This window comes from Eulemur rufifrons, chromosome 7, assembly GCF_041146395.1.
Source record: "Eulemur rufifrons isolate Redbay chromosome 7, OSU_ERuf_1, whole genome shotgun sequence".
Classification (NCBI taxonomy): Eukaryota; Metazoa; Chordata; class Mammalia; order Primates; family Lemuridae; genus Eulemur; species Eulemur rufifrons.
Window position 1 is genome coordinate 193,179,625 of NC_090989.1, and position 15,720 is coordinate 193,195,344.

The 15,720-nt window shown below is 37.1% G+C and overlaps 1 pseudogene; it reads right to left on the reverse strand.

The window, feature by feature from the left end:
* Window positions 1-4,030: 4,030 nt before the first annotated feature.
* LOC138385886 (protein phosphatase inhibitor 2 pseudogene) lies at window positions 4,031-5,678 on the reverse strand (annotated as a pseudogene).
* Window positions 5,679-15,720: the final 10,042 nt, after the last annotated feature.

Genomic DNA, 15,720 nt, shown 5'->3' on the forward strand with positions numbered 1-15,720 from the left:
CAGGAAGCCCAGAAATAGGGCAGATTCTCCACCTGAGCTGGAATTACCTGGAGCCTAAGGCACAGAGATGGAAGGTGGAAGCCCCAGCACGGCCGGTTATTTTGGTGACCTCAGAACAATCACTCACTTCTCTGTAAAGGTGACAGAGAGGACGCCATCTACCTCATCTGAGTGCTGCTGGGGTTAAATGAGACGGGACATACACAGCATTTAATATGCACCAGACACATAGTAGGTCCTCAATAAGTGGTAGGCACCAAGTATATTGCATAAAACCTCAGTTTTCTTTTTTCTATTTTGTTTTTAATTGACATAATAATTATACATATTTATGGGATACAGTGTGATGTTTTGATATCTGTATACACCATATAATGATCAAATTAGGGGATTTGGCATGTCCATCATTGCATACATTTATTAATTTTTGAGATGAAAACATTAAAAATTCTCTCTTCTACCTATATTAAAATATAAATACCAAACTATTAGTCAAAGTCAACCTACTGTGCATAGAACACTCTATTGTGCACTAGAACATATTCCATCCATCAAACTGTAATTTCGTACCCATAGAGCAATCTCGCCCCATCCCTCTCCCTTACCCTCCCTAACATCTAGTAACCAGTATTCTCTCTACTTCTATGAGATCAGCTTTTTTAGATTCCATATATGAGTGAGAACATACAATATTTATTTTTTGGTGCTTGGCTATTTTATTTAACGTCATGCTCTCCAGGTTCATCCATATTGCTGCAATTAGTCAATTTATGGCTGAATAGTATTCCTTTGTGTTTAAATACCACATTTTCTCTATCCATTCATCCACTAATGGACACTTAGGTTGCTTCCATTTCTTAACTATTATGAATAGTGCTGCAGTAAATATATGAGTGGAGATTTCTTCAACTTTATTAATTTCATTTCCTTTGGCTATATACCCAGCATTGGGATTGCTGGATAATATCATAGTTCTATTTTTAAGTTTTAGGGGAGCTTTCATACTGTTTTTACTAATAGCTGTAAAAATGTACATTCCCACCAACAGTGTAAAAAATTTCCCATCTATCCATATTCACACCTCTTTTTTTTTGTCCTATTGTTTATAGCTATTCCAATTGGTGTAAAGTGATATCTCATTATGATTTTGGTTTGCTTTTCCTTGATATTTTGTGATGTGTCTTGCAAAACTACCTTTTCAATTTGTGTGCTTTATTTTTCTTTTCCATGCCGAATTTATTTGGCTATGACTTTCAGTACTATGCTGCATAGAAGTGTTAAAATCAGGCGTCCTTGTCTTGTTCTTGATTTGATAGGAAAGGATTTCATTTTTTACCACTTTGTATGATTCTAGTTGTGGATTTTTCCATACGTTTTCTTTCTTAAGTTGAAGTAGTTCTTGTCTACATCTAGTTGTTGCATGATTTTAACATGAAAGCATGTTGAATTTTGTCAAAATCTTTTTTCTATCTCGAGATCATCATGTCTGTTTTTTTTCTCTGTTCAGTTAATGTGGTATATTTCATTGATAGGTTTTCATATTTTCAACCAACTTTGCATTTCAGTAATAAACCCTACTTAGTCAGAGTGTATAATCTTTTTGCTATCCTGCAGATTTTGGCTATATAGCATGCTATTCAGGGTTTATTTGTCATTATTCATAAGGGACATTGGTCTGTGGTTTCTTTCCTTGTAGTGACTTTATCCGGCATTGGTATCAGAGCAATGCTGACCTTAAGAAAATAAGTTAGGATGTGTTCAGCCCTATTCAATTTTTTCAAAGAATTTAAGAAAGATTGTTGTTAATTCTTTAAATGTTGGTAAAATTCATCAGTAAAGCCATCTGGTCCTGTGCTTTCTTTTGTTGGAGAAATTGAGTAATGATTCAGTCTGCTTATTAGTGAGTTACAGCTCTATTCTAATGTTCTATTTCTCCATGATTGACACTGGGCAGGCTGTGTGTTTCTAGAAATTTTCCATTTTATTGAGGTCATCAAGGTGATTATTTTTCAGTTGTTCATAGTACTCACTTGCAATCCTTTTTATTACTGTAAAATCCGTATTAATTTATCTGTTTTTATTTCTGACTTTAATTATGTGCATCCTCTCTCCTTTTTTTTTTTTTTTTTTTTTTTGGAATTCTCCCACTTTTCATTTATTTTGACATTACTGATATTTCCATAAACTTGCAAGTGGAAGATAGCTGTTTTCTTCTTCTTCCTCTTTTCCTCCTCCTCCTCCTCCTCCTTCTTCTTCTTCTTCTGCTTTTTTTTTTTTTACACTGGGCAGAATTCAGATCAGTTTTTTTTTTTAAAATAAATATCATTCCAATGTAGCTATCCCAGCATTTCCTTTAAGCACCTGTCTTAAACTTCTGCTCTTGTTTCTTACTACTTTCCACACATACACACATAATCCTTTGCCTTTTAAAAGATCATAAATAGTGTCATGACATTAGAAATTCTTTTCCTAACACCTATTCTGTCATTTGCGGCAATAATGAAATTCTCATTTTGACCATAAATGCCTATTAGTTCTACTAATACATGAAGAAAATAGATTGAGTAGCAGCAGTAGGGTAGGTAGAAAATAGAATTCAACTGCTTAATTTCTACACCTGATTTATAGCTTGCCAATTAAGTTGCTATTATTAGTTTCTTTGACATCATTAGACTTTAGACAACAACTAAATAAGGGTTTTTTTGCAAGATGAGGGAACTGTGTATAACTAGTGATATGATTGTTTACAGAAGTAAGCCTGAACATTTTTAAATTTAAAAACTTTAAATAGGCCGGGCGCGGTGGCTCACGCCTGTAATCCTAGCACTCTGGGAGGCCGAGGCGGGTGGATCGCTCGAGGTCAGGAGTTCGAGACCAGCCTGAGCAAGAGTGAGACCCCATCTCTACTAAAAATAGAAAGAAATTATATGGACAACTAAAATATATATATACAAAAAAAAATTAGCCGGGCATGGTGGTGCATGCCTGTAGTCCCAGCTACTCGGGAGGCTGAGGCAGTAGGATTGCTTAAGCCCAGGAGTTTGAGGTTGCTTTGAGCTAGGCTGACGCCACGGCACTCACTCTAGCCTGGGCAACAGAGTGAGACTCTGTCTCAAAAAAAAAAAAAATAAATAAAATAAAATAAAATAAAAAATAAAAACCTTAAATAAGCACAGCTTTAAGAAAATACAATACTGTATACTATGACAAATGTACATTAATCTTCTAACATAGTATGAATTATTTGGTCTCTTTTCTGAAATAAAATGTAGGAAAGTCTTGTGTATCTTGGTTTAGTGATGGCTTCATTTCTAGTCAATTATTTATATATCAATTTTTATCAGTACCAAAAGAATCCATTACATGAACAGGTTTGTAAAATAATTTCTGTATATCACGCCTGTAATCCTAGCACTCTGGGAGGCCGAGGCGGGTGGATCGTTTGAGCTCAAGAGTTTGAGACCAGCCTGAGCTAGAGTGAGACCCGGTCTCTACTAAAAATAGAAAGAAATTAGCTGAACAACTAAAGTATATAGAAAAAATTAGCCGGGCATGGTGGTGCATGCCTGTAATCCCAGCTACTCAGGTGGCGCTTGCCTGTAATCCCAGCCACTCGGGAGGCTGAGGCAGGAGGATCGCTTGAGCCCAGGAGTTTGAGGTTGCTGTGAGCTAGGCTAATGCCACGGCACTCTAGCCCGGGCAACAGACTAGGCATTTTCAGGCTACTCAGTCTGTAAGGTTATCGTTTAACTCTTGTCACTATGTAAGTATGTCAACTTGTAACTATGTCAACCATGCATAAGTGGTATGCATGTTGGGACTTAAGTCATGAATTGTGGAGAATAAGAAGCAGTGTATTATAGTTTAACTCTTGTCACTATGTTAACTATGTCACTTGTAACTATGTCAACCATGCATAAGTGGTATGCATGTTGGGACTTAAGTCATGAATTGTGGAGAATAAGAAGCAGTGTATTATAGTGACAACATTTGTATCTAACAAATAATTGCAGTATCAAACAAATCTTTTCTATGAACTTTGTGATTTGTTTTACTGTTGGTCACTTGTAGTGGATCCTTGATTTGACTCTCCCATATTCATGCTTTCCCCATCTGCACTCTCTAACATTTCTTCATCTTCCTCATCATCATGTAGGTCTTTTTAATTTAATTGTCTAGCTAATTTAATATTCAGACTTTCATTGTAGTGAAGCTTTGTTTTCACTTTGAATTGTCCCTTTATTTCCTCCTCCAAGTGAGAGGTCCCTGTCGTCCTCTCCCCTGCTTTCTTGTTCCGGAACCCGATGCCTTGGCTCCCAGCCTTCAGCAGCAGCGCAGTTCTCAGCTAAGACATCTGGAGTCCTGGCTTAAGTGGTTTCTGAATCACTACATGCACCCTCATCATCACCTCTCACACCATGGTAAGGAGTGCTTGGTTCATCTGTCTTCTTTAAACCACAGTGTGTCTACTGGACAATAAGTCACCAGGATGTTCATTTAATCCCACTTCTGAAATCCATTATTATAAAGTTACTCAATGTAATCTCTGCCTTCAATGCTGCCTCCCTAACTCAATGTATTGAGTGATTATTTGTCTAGATTAAAAACTTCTAATATCAATTCCCAAATCTACTGTTTCAATTTATAAAACACACAAGTTTCCATGCCTCACAGATTTCATTTTCCATATTTGTCTAGTGTTAATATTGTTCACAAGCCTCACCTCTTTGTAAATTTCTTTACTTACGTATTAAATGATGAGTACATAAACTTAAATGGTAATAATTTAGTTTCTACTCTACACTATTTTTTATCATGTACTAGTGTTTTATGTCCCATTGCTTAAGACATGATATGAGATTGTGTAATGGTTCTTGTAGTAGTTGCTGTTGTATTTTTGTTCCTGGCATAAGACAAAATGAGTCTTTCTGTGGCCATCCTAAAACAAAACCAATCTTGTAGTCTTTAAATCCAACTTAATCATGGTGCAGGTTCTTGGGATATTATATTGCCATCAGTGTATCTACATTTTATTTAAAATTTTAAAGGTTTATTCATAATTAATATTTATCATTGGAATACTTTTTTACAGATTCATAGAAACTTGTTCAACCCAGCAATATAAAATTAAATATCCCTAATGTGAGATATAATGACAAGGTGTAAAATCAAAATTAGATATGTATCTAGACGATTGAAAGAATTCAAGTAGCTAGCTTTAACAGTAGAGCATGGTGGGTAAAACCACTCCTTGAAATCAGCCCAGACAGGGTCAAGTTTCCACTTTACCCCTGTCCAGTGTCTGAATTTAGACAAAGTACTTGCCCTCTCTGTGCTTAAATCCTTCCCATCATTATAATGGCAGCACATGCCTCATACATTAGTGAAAGCTAACAAAGTTACCACATGCCTGCCCTTGACGGCAATGCAAGTATACATCACAAGTACACTTTAAATGGTACACACGTACATATTGGAAACCTGTTAATACTAGAGAAAATTTAAGTAATATTTCTGAGTAGGCACTAATGATCAGTGGAGAATGTTGCATGTTAGTTTATATTTTCAATGTAGCCCATGCCTCTTTTTCCCCTGCAGGTCCTCTGGCTCTGAAGGCAAATATCAGGCCGTGGGACCTGAAGAATGGCTGTCAGGGATTTGACCATGGCAATGACCATCCTAACACAGGCCATACTTGGAACCCTGGAAAATTGTTATCTTCTTTACCATGTTTTTTTACTTCACTCAGTAAAAATTTACTTCACTTATTAAGGTCCACAGACTTGATTATTATGCACCTCATTAATATAGCCAAATCCTTGTTCTCTCTCTCTGGAGGAGTTCTACTGACAATGGCAGCTTTGGGGTACAAACATTCCCTCAGTGATTTTAAATAAAAACTACTTTTCTATGTTCCCAGAGTGGGCAGAGGTGTGTTCACTGGTACCACCTTCCTCTTGAGTGTCTTTCAAGGAGTCACAGTCAGTCTGAGGAATTCCAGGTAGGCAGAGCTTACAGTGAAAACTACCAAGTATATTGGCTCCTCCATACTCCTGTGATGGATCCTCCAAATTCTGGTAAATATTATTTTTTCCATGTCTGTGACTGACACAGAAAATCACAAAGACAGAAGATTTGGGATACTGTTCTGTTGTTCATCCTGGCAAAGCTGGAGACACTCCATGAAGCATTGTTATCCTTCCCGGTGCTGTATGTTTGGGGATCATGCCCTGGGTGAGTGGCTCCATGATTTTTATTCTGTACAGGCAAAAGGAACAGGTCAAATTCATACATATGACTAATTTCTCCCCTAGATCCTTCTCTGAGTCCAGAGCTACTAAAACTTCTTCTGGTGAGCACTTTTGTATCATTTTACACTCTCTCCTTCATCGTTCAAGTTTGTTTGGCTCTTTGTAATAATCCTGGTCAGTTGATGGTGCACATCTGCCTGATAACCAGTGAAGATTTCCCAACTGTCAGCCGTTCGTTCTCAGAAGCAAGGACTCCAATGTATCAAAGCTTTGCATTGCCTGGGTAAGTAATACAAACTCCTGGTCTTCTCAGGATTATGTGAAGTGTGTGTGTTTTTTCAGCGTTCAGTTGTTTATTCATTCATCTTCATAGAATTGTAAACACAACTATGAAATATTCTCCTTTCAAGAAACTGACTGTACACACAGATAAATGCATTTGTGTAAGTGTAAATGTGTGTGTATATGAGTGTATATATTTGCATGTGTTGGTGACAATCAGGTTCAAGCAATAACATTGGAAATTACACATGAAGAATGTGAAAGTAATACCAATTACAATAATAGCAAATGCTTTGCCATAAAGTCTATTACATTTGATAGTCCTATCACTGTGGTAAGTGATTAATTTTTAATTTATCTTTAAGTTATCCAACTGAATATAGCCAAAGTATGTTGTCTTTAATAGGAATTAGTTTGTTTTTTGTTAAATATAATAATGAGTTTATCTGGAGTGTGTTCTTCATGATAACCTGCTCTATTTTCTTATTTTTTATTATCTTAGTTTGAAACCTAGAAATTAAAGCTTTCTATGAAACACTAATCACAGTGTCAAGTGACAATATCTATGCCCTATGAACAATATTACATTAATCTATTTACCTTTCTTCAACTTTTAAAAAATTCTCAAGTGTTTAAAATATTTAATGGTAAATACACATGTCATAAGTGGAAAGCACAATGAAATACTAAAACATCTCTGGCATAATTATGTAAGAGGCTTTTTTTTTTAAGGACATTTTATCCGACAGATATATTCTTATGATCTCAACTAGTCACTGTACTCAACAGTGAGCACTACAGTAACATCTAATGGCAGATGTCACTTTTAACCCTTTTATACTTTATATAAATATTATGAAGCAGAAACTCTTTAGTACGTGACTTTTTAAATTGCATAGGTTAAGTTTATTTGTGTTTTTGCATGTTGTTGTGGGTCATTTTTTAGCATTGAATTCTGTTGTGTAAATATCAGACAACTAACATAATTACTCCACTGCTGATGCACATGTGAGCGTGCTTTAGTTGGGGCTGTTAGGAAGAGTGCCAGTATATAAATTCTAGAAAATATATTGGTGACACACATACAAGTTTCTGTTCGGAACATATGTAAAGTAAAATTTTTGTGTCATATGTTTACATCTCTTCCTCTATAAATAATATGCCCAACAGTTTTCCAAAATATTTGTACCACTTTTCACACTCACCAACAGTATATAAGTTTCCTGGTGTATCTATATGCTTGCTAACATGGTATTTTCTGTTATTTGCACTTTGTCTCCTGGTTGCTGTGTGATTATATCAGGCTTTATTTACATTTCCCTGATTACTAAAAAAGTTGAATATTTTTTTACACTTTTTAAGATATTAAATTACTTCTTTTTGAAGGACTATGCTGTTTTATTTTAACCATCCTCCATTGTTTTAGCCATATTTTTTGTATGAGTTTGTAGGAGTATTTACATATGTTGGATAGGAGTCCTCTCCCTTCTCTCTCTCTCTCTCCCTCTCCCTTCTCTCTCTCTCTGTCTCTCACTCAATGAGAAGTTCTAAAGTTTAATATAATCTGATTTGTTATTTCCCCCAGTATTAAATGCCTTTTCTTTCATTTAATGATTTTTTTTCTACTTTAAGATCATAGAGATGTTCTTTTTTTTTTAAAGACATTTTAAAAGTTGGTTTCACAATCCATTCAGAGTTGATGTTGTATGGCTAGTTATTTAATTTTTTTCCAGTAGTATAATAAAATTCAGTTTGTTCTTCAAATGTTGTCTTACCGTTATTTTTATTTGCTGTTACCTGTCTTTGCCTCATCCAATTTAACCTCACCTCTCTCTTGGAGCTGGCTTTTCTGTAACACTGATAGTATAACTTGTTGGCTTGCAAATAGGAAAATATCTAAGAGCTTCACATTTTTGACAATTTTGGTGATGAGGGTGGATTTCTAAGATATTAAGATTATAAAGTATGAAATGTCTGATTTCTTTAAGTACTGAGTTTGATAGTTGACATCTCTGACATTTCACTTTGACACTCCTTGTTTTATTTTTACTATGAAGGTACATCTTCATTCTTTCAATAGTATAGTTTGGCTTGTGATTTTCTTTTAAAAATTTTTTGGAATAATTTTTGTGAAACCATGGATAAGTCAAAAATTTGTGTTATTTTCACATATGGGTTTTGTTGTGCAGCCAATGCAGTGCAGACAGCTCAAAATATCAACAAAGAGTTTGGGAAGGATGTGGCTGATGAATGCACAGTATGTTTATGGTTTGAGAAGTTCCATTCTGGTGAATTTAATCTTGAAAATGAGCCAAGTGGGCGACCTGAGACCAAGGTGGATAGGGATGAGCTGAAAGCTGCATGGAAGCGAATTCATCTCAACCCATACGTGAATTAGCAGCAAGGTTTGACATTACTATTCCAACAATATTGGAGCACTTGAAACACATCAGCAAGGTAAACTTGATGGATAGATGGGTACCACATGAATTAAATGAACATCAGAAGAGCAATCATCTAAAAGCTTGCCTATCTTTGCTGTCACAAGATAAAGGCAAACCATTTCTACACCGTATTACGATGTGTGATGAAAATTGGTACTTTTTCACAATCACAAGCATTTGGCACAATGGTTGGATAAAGATAAAGTGCTAAAACACAGTCTAAAACCAAATATTCATTAAGAAAAATCTTAGTGTCTGTTTGGTGGTCCAGCACTGATATAATCCACTAAAGCTTCATGAAACCTAGTCAATCGATTACAGTGGATGTCTGCTTGCAACCAACTGGATGAAATGATGAGGATGCTTACAATTAAGCAGCTGAGATTGGTCAATAGATACAAGCCAATCCTCTTGCAGGACAATGTCACACAAACAATGCTGCTCAAACTCTCTGTCATCCACTGTATTCCCCAGACCTTGCACCAACTCAATACCACATCTTCCAGGCTTTGGACCACTTGTTGCAAGGAAAAATATTCAATTCTCAACAAGCTGTGGAAAACACCTTTCGTGATTTCATCACCACTAGCTCTCCAGGCTTCTTTGCTGCTGGCATAAACAACCAGTGAAACAGGATAGCAAAACTGTGTTGATAGTTTAGGCGCATATTTTGATTAACTGTACTGCTTCTTGCGTGAGATATAGTAAACTAAACTTTTGAGTCAAAACTAGACATTTCCTATTTAATGTAATATAACGTTGTGTAAAAGGAAAGTAGAAAGATTCTTCAGAGGCATGCTTAGGGGATATGAGAAAGCTCCCTGGAACAAGTAGCAAAGTCTCTCATCCAAGTGAAAGTGAAGTGAAAGTAACCCATCCACTCTCTGACCTGATATGAAGGCTGTGTCAGGGGGACGATTGAAATGAGCCACCTGAGCATGCTTCATTTGTTGCTTATTCTCCTCCTGTCTGGAGGAGGAAAGGACAAAGAGTCCCCACAGCTGATATAGCACTTTGTGTAAATAAAAAATATTTTAAGTGTTGTGGTTTTGCTGACAGCAGTAAACTCTAAGGAAATGTGGCATTTGGTGTTTTTCCTACTAGCAGGGAGTCACTCTCTCCCTGTACCCACTGATCCCTCCCTCCATGCATGCTCCATTTTAGCAGCTTTATGGAAAAAGTTGAATCTAATTGGGAGGTTTTTTGGAGGGAGCAACTCAAAATTTTATAGTTCTGTTTCATACAAGTGCCCAAGTCACTGTCTTCTATGGTGCCTTGGGCAGGAACAGTAGGTAATAAAGCTGGGTGAAAATGCCAAGGACAGTGGGGTGAAGCATGGTTGCAAACATAGAAGCTTCTTGTCCTAATGCTTTCCAAATATAGGAAGGTACAAAGATAAGAAGAAAGCTCAGACTTTAGGGTGACAATCTTAAAGAGAATAATGCCTTCCCGTGTCCTGACCCTATCCCTTGCACACACCTATTGTACCCTCCTCTAGTCTTTTGCATTCCCCTGTCTTAGAAATTGTGTAAACTCCTTATTTTGTGTTTCTGTAGAGAAGAAAATAAACAAAAGCAAGCTCATAAATAAAAACATCCAACAGTCAACAGATCGGGTTTGGGTAGGATTCATAGTGAACCCAGAGAATTGAATGATGCCATCTAAATGGATATTGAAGTGACTGAGGATGATGGATTCAAGAATACAACTTTGAGACAAGTGTGAAAGTTTTCACAGGAGATCATCCAGGAGCTCTGAAGGTGGCAGTGCCAGGGAAACGGTGGTGGGTAGCATGAGCTTCTAAGCAGCAAGATACATTTTAACAGGAAGAGAGGAAAATGATCTTCAAGAATCAGAAGGAGCAAGGAGAGTCTATAAACCACATTTCCACCTTAGTGCTTCAGAGTTTGAGAGAATTTCTCTTTACTTGAGATACAGGGCAGCAATGTCCTCAAGGGAAATCCAGTAGATGGAAGAAACTGTCAATAAAGAAGAAGTCTAACAAAATAGAGAAGTTTCCTAATCATGTAGCTTGATTTCCAGAGAATACAACAGAAAGTTCTGTGTCATATTGGAGGAGAAGGATGTTAGGTTAAGGGAAAAAAATCAGAATATTATAGTAATAACAGGAGAGAATTTGGTACAAAAGGGGTTTATGATTTGGATTGTGATCAAGAAAACCAAGAATGTTAAGCAGAGAGGGTTGCTACATAAGACAAAAGAAAGGAGGAGAATGCAGTAGCCTCCTTCATCTTCTGACATGAAGTTATGCATCTCAGGTAGTGAGCAAGAAGTTCAAATATAATCATTACACACTCATTCATGTTACCAGCTTTGGCCTTATGTTTTTTGTTTCAATTCAAAGTAAAGCATCAACCTAAGACAACAGGGACCAAGAAGTAAGCTACATAAAGTAAAATTTTGCTCTGGAGAATCCCCTACAGGATCTTGCCTGGAGGGATAGGAGGAGGAAATGCTTCTGGTCAGCACTTGGTGTCATTTTGCTCTCCTTTCTACCTGCTCCCTCCTTTTGACCCAAGTTTTAATCCTACCTGCTTTGTAACCCACTACCTTGCCTATAATAGATCCTCCTTGGGTCTTCAGTGTTTTCGTTGGTAAAGTTGATACAACATCTCTTCTCTAATCATGCATATTTACACAGTGATAACATGATGTGAAGGGCTCTGAAAAATGTAGTAAGTTGAAGAACTGGGCCACTTGCTTTCACCCATTTTTCCAATTGCAGCTTCAGAACCATTCCCATAGGCACCAAGCCCCTAACTCTCTTCTAGCCTTTTAATCAACCTTTGCCTCATGAGGGGCAAAGCTACATGATAGTCAAGGAAGAGAGACTAACATTATAGCCCCATTTCTTCTCACTGCTATTTACCATACTGCATTCTCTACGTTTGTAACTGGCTTCTTGACAGAACTTAAACCTAGAAACTGGGGCCGGGCGCGGTGGCTCACGCCTGTAATCCTAGCACTCTGGGAGGCCGAGACGGGTGGATCGCTGGAGGTCAGGAGTTCGAGACCAGCCTGAGCAAGAGCGAGACCCCGTCTCTACTAAAAATAGAAAGAAATTATATGGACAACTAAAATATATATATACAAAAAATTAGCCGGGCATGGTGGCACATGCCTGTAGTCCCAGCTACTCGGGAGGCTGAGGCAGTAGGATCGCTTAAGCCCAGGAGTTTGAGGTTGCTGTGAGCTAGGCTGACGCCACGGCACTCACTCTAGCCAGGGCAACAGAGTGAGACTCTGTCTCAAAAAAAAAAAAAAAAAACCTAGAAACTGGAACCATTTTCCTGGCTGTTGGGTCCTACTGACCAGGCCTGAGGGAGGGAAATGTACATGTCCTAATGGGTGTTCAGTAATGGGATGACATGAGGGCTGGGTGTGAGAGAAATGTTGAAGTAAGTGTGAGCATATCCCATTACTCATTTTGACTCCTTTGGACAAATGAGTAACTAGGGCTCATATTGGAAAAAATAGCAAGAAAGCTACATTCTGCATCTCTTTCTCAACCTTAGCATCAGCCTTATTCTGTTTCTTTATGTTTTTATTACCCAGCCCTCCTTCCTCCCCTTTCATCTCAATCTTCTGGCCTTTGGTCTAGCCTCCATATTTGTCCAACTTCTTCTATTTTCTACCCTACCTGTTTACCTTCTCTGTCCTTCCTTCCCGCTACTCTACCTTGAAGATCCCCCTGCCCAGTTCTTCCTCTCTTCCTTCCAGATTATTGACCATTTGATGCTGCCATGGTTTTCAGCCACTGCATACCTCTTACTTCATTATTTATGCCTGTTCTCCTCCCAGCCCTGCTTTCTAGTCCACTTATTCCAGTACCCACCCCCAATGACACCTGATGATTCACAAATCGCATCCTGGAGAGATGGTTTCCCTACGACAGGGACGGTTCTGGTGCTGTTCATAACAGCCAGGACTGCGGATACCCAGCAGCCTGATCTGGTGGACACAAGAAATGCAAGATGATGGCAAATTAACATTAAGCCTCAGTGAGCTAGAGATCCCCTTTTCCATGACCACATCCTGGTTACCTTTCTACTATCTATATTTTGCCTTCACCCCATGTTGTTAATCCCCTTTGGATGCTAGAGAAACTTTTAACAATTTACTTTTTCTAGATGGTCTGATCCTATCCTCTCATGTCTGATCAGCCAGCCTGCATCCTCTACATTTGTAACTGGCTTCTTGACAGAACTTGATCTGTAACCATAGAGAAAAACTGCAGGACCAGTAACAGAGAAGGTACAAGAGAATGAGAAGTAGAAAGCATCTCTTTTATTGTCAAAGAGGGTAAGTCCTTTTGATTTGCCCTACATTAAAGTGATTTCAAGAGAAGGTGACCCCTGAGAACTCAGACATGGGGCACAAGTTCCCTACTGGAGATATTTGCGGACTCGGGTTTGTTTTTGTTTGTGGGTTTTTGATGTGGTTCTTTTCAGACTTCTTTTTTAAATCCTAGGGTTCCAGAAGCATGCCAGGAATTTTCCACTCTTGAGAGAGGTTGCCCCAAAAAGGGGTGGGGTCCCCCTACTCTGCTGTCATTGAAGCCTTTAGGGTTGAGCCTAGTGAGCTGTTTTTACCCTAGAATAAAAAAGTTAGCAAAGTCTACAAGGCAAGAACATGTCCACATTCTACAAAGAAGATAGCATTTGATAAATATGTTTCTAAATGCTCTCATCAAACTGTTGTCTTGATTGAAGAAATATCCATAGTCAAGAGAGGACTTGCAAATGCAATGAATGTGGTAAAACTTTTTTTTTTTCTTGTTAGATACAGTATGTCCTCATAATGTATACATTATTTCTTGTACAATGATATGAAATAATATGGGAAATATTCATGATAAATTATTAAGTGAACAGGGCAAGTTAAAAACAATAGTTTCATATTTTTTCCCCACCCCCCCTTTCCCGAGTCAGCACCTTCAAGTGTTACCACTCCCCAAACGGTGCGCAATGCACTCATTGTGTAGGCATATCCCCATCCCCTCCCCCACCCCCCACCTCAGTCTGATGTCCAATTGGTGCCGTTATGGTAAAACTTTTAATCAGTCCCAATACTTACTCAACATCAGAGAATTCGTATTGGAGAAAATTCATACAGATGTAATAAATGAGGAAAAGTCTTTAACCAGTTATCACATCTACATAGACATAAGAAAATCTATACTGGAGAGAACTCATTCAAATGTAGAGAATGTGGCAAAGCCTTTAACTAGTACCAAACCCTTATACATGTCATAAAATCCATACTGGTGAGAAACCCTACTAATGTAAAGAATGTGTGAAAGCCTTTCACTGGCACTCAAACCTTACACAACATAAGAGAATTTGTTTTAAATTTCAAGAATATGGCAAAGGCTTTAGGCAGTGCACACACTTACACAACATCAGATAATCCATACTGGAGAGAAACCCTACAAGTGTAAAAAATGTGACAGACCCTTAATTTTTTATCAAACCTTACTAAGCACAAGAGAATTCATACCACTTACAAACCCTGCAAGTATAAAGAAAATGTCAAAACCCTTAAATGGTGCTCATACCGTACTCAACATCAAAGAATTAATACCGGATAGGAGCCCTATACATGTAATAATTTTGTTAAAGTCTTTGTCCAAAATATATACCTTAGATAACACCACAGTATTTATAGTGGAGAAAAAAATTACAAATGTAAAGCAGATAGCAAAATCTTTAACTCTTGCTCATACCTTACTTGACAAATGTTCCTGTAGAAGAGAACGCTTAAAAATGTTATAAATATGGAACAACGTTTGTACAAAATATATACCTTAGAAAGCAACAGAGACTTTATACTAGGAAGCAATTTTATAGGTGCAATATATGTGGGAACTTATTTAATAAAAAATCATGTCTAAATAAAAATCAGAGGACTCACTCTAGAAAGGACTAACACACTAACACTCTTACAAATTACTCTAAATTGGAATGCTTAATAGGAAGACTAATCCAAAGTCAAAACAATTAGATAATTTAATTGCATGTGTCAAAGGAACAAAGAGATTGATGTTTCAGTGGGTATAACTATATTTAATGTATATTTTTTGTAATGACAGTATTTGAGATTTGAACAAATACTATTGATGTAATTAAATTTAATGCCATTCTTTCATTTCTACTATTTATGTAAAGGCATGTGGTTGACTGTTGATACCTCTGAGGTATGAGAGGTTATTCTGTATTAGGTGGGCATCATTCACATCAACTCTCTCATGGAAGATTAAGAGCACTGAAACATAGGGTGTAAGATGAAAATCTGAATAGAGAAGCTGCTCTTTTTCTTTGACTTATAACAGTGTTATAAGTCATGCATAAGTTAGGTGTTCAGGGTATCGTTCTTCTTCACTGAAGTATCAGATAGGAACACTGAGTTTTAGAAATAAATGCTTTTACCAATTATTCATTTAGAAGAAGAGTCTTGCCATTGCTTTAATATATAGATATTAATATATATTCATAGTAGCAATAATTTGAAGTAATAAGTATTTGTTGATATGGTAGCAATAAAGAAATCTTTACAAATATCAGAAATAGGTACAGAAAGCTCCTCTGGTTGGACATGGCGTTATTGTGAATCTAATTTTCTAAATACTTAGCCTTAGTTTAAAAAATAAAGAAAGAACACTTTTCACATATATCATGGTATCAGGAGAACAAGAATGCTTCTTGAGCATTTGTAATCTCTAT